Raw genomic sequence first — 2,198 nt, 5'->3', positions numbered from 1 at the left:
ATATATAATAAATACAAAAAAAATATCATGCACATGATATAGCAAAAAAAACACTTGTAGATTTTGTCATAAGGGTAATAAACATCTCAGTTCCAATCTGAATTTTCTGACTATTTTTTGATGGGTTGGGTCTTACAGGGCTAATGCCTGGTTCTGATAGTTGTTAAATGCATCCCATGAAATTTTGTTGTGTGATAAAAATCTCTCTCCATGTGTCTTTGTGTCTCTCTCTAAATTACTATAGAATGTAATGAATGGCTCATAGTAAAGGGGAAAGTGGGACAAGACATTTTGGAAATGAATGAAATTTCAGACACAGATAACCCGATTTTTTTGAATTATGATGTCATTTATTAATGGAAAAAGTTATTCAAACCTACCTAGCTCTATATGAAGAAGTAGTGTCTTTCTAAACTTAACAAAAGATTGTTCCTTACTTAGCAGCAAAAAATTGCAATCAAGATGTTTTAAATAACTGAATCACTGTAGAGGAATTTTGGTTCACTCTTCATTGTAGAAACTGTTTTAATTCAGCCCCATTGGAAAGTTTTTCAGTATGAACTCCTTTTTTAAGAGCATGCCAAAGCATCTTAAGATGATATAAGTACAAACTTTGAGTAGCTACTCCAAAACCTTTATTTTATTTATTTATTAATTTTTTAGCCATTTAGTGGTGGAATGACTGTTTATTTTTTGGATCATAACATACATATCTGTAAGACCTTTGAGCATAATTTCACCCCATTACATCCCTCACCACAATCTTTCCTCTAACTTGTAAACACATGTAGCTTCACTCTACATCTTGCCTGCAAACAGTAAGGCATTCTCAAATCTTATGGAAAAACATCTGGAAATGATCTCAAAATATTTTTGTTTACTTTGAATTAACATCGATATTATTTCTCTCTCTATTGTTTACTTAGTGGAATAAATAGTAGTTCTAAAAGAAAGAAAAAAAATGACTTTTTACCATTCTGACAAAACAGAAATGAAACTACACATCTACAACGACACATCAAGAAAGAAAGCACAAATAAATTCGAAAAATAATCAACCTACACTAACCACAGTAACAATAATAATAATAATAACAATAATGGATTGGATTTATATAGCGCTTTTCAAGGCACCCAAAGCACTTTACAATGCCACTATTCATTCACTCTCACATTCACACATACACAGTAGATAGAGGGTAATGAATTTTATAATGTAAACTCAGGAGCAAATAAAATGTAGTCTCTCCTCACAGTTGTGTGCCTTCCAAGTACCCTTGCGTCCAACTGTCACCTGTAAGGCACCACACCTCATCTTGGCATGTGGACATGATGGTTTTCCCTCTTCACCCCAGGCCTCATAGTCCATCTCCTGCCCGTCCATCAACAACCAGTCACCAGCCAGGAAACGCAATCCAATCCAGACGTGTTCAGTGGTGTTTTGTTTGCTCAGCTCTTTCTGGATCAGCAGCATCTCAGTCTCAGACCCCACACTGGCCAGGTCATCGTGGTGCTCCCTGCAGTACTCCAGAGCTTCCTCCCACGTCTTTTCCTGCTTCACCACTGCTGCACTGTAGCAGAAGAAGGTCATTTTATACCATAGGCCTCCATCATACCACTTGCCTTTCCACAGATAGCCATAGTCTTCTCTATTATAATAGTCATTAGGTTCACCTTGTGCCCAGAAATACATGGTTGGTGCTCCACCTCCTGACCACAGCCATTCTGTTCTGTCTGAAGAATTTCTTACCAGTCCGATCCAGATAATGTCATTGACATTGCTGGCGAGTTGCTGAAGTTCATTATTATCCCTCTTATTACTGACAGGAGCCAGGTCTGTGTAATGCTGCTGACAGTAAATCTGAGCTCGACGCCAATCCATTTTCTGATTAATGTGAACATACTTGGAAAAAGTGCCAGATAAACTGAGCAGGAGCAGGATGAAGGTAAAGATCTGATCCATTGTTAAGTTTCTCGAAAGAGTCCCTCAGAGCATTGAGGATCCAAAAGGTTTTGAAAAATATATGCTTGAGCTGTGAGTTTTGCCTTTCAAAAAGAATTTGCATATCAAGACTGCCCTTTTATTCTTGGAAAATGTTTCAACAACACAGGAAAACACACCTATTGGTCACTTGTATTTGTTCAATTAGCTGATGAATCATCAAACAAATTTATGCTATTTAATTAATTAAGTGTGTT

General features: G+C 36.7%; 1 pseudogene; it reads right to left on the bottom strand.

The window, feature by feature from the left end:
* Positions 1-1,310: 1,310 nt before the first annotated feature.
* Positions 1,311-1,962, bottom strand: LOC102787986 (E-selectin-like; annotated as a pseudogene).
* Between the last annotated feature and the right edge of the window lie 236 nt (positions 1,963-2,198).

This window comes from Neolamprologus brichardi, chromosome 23 (assembly GCF_056152115.1).
Source record: "Neolamprologus brichardi isolate AB-2024 chromosome 23, ASM5615211v1, whole genome shotgun sequence".
Lineage (NCBI taxonomy): Eukaryota > Metazoa > Chordata > Actinopteri > Cichliformes > Cichlidae > Neolamprologus > Neolamprologus brichardi.
Note: the sequence above shows the minus strand (reverse complement) of the source record. Positions and strands in the feature narration are given on the sequence as shown.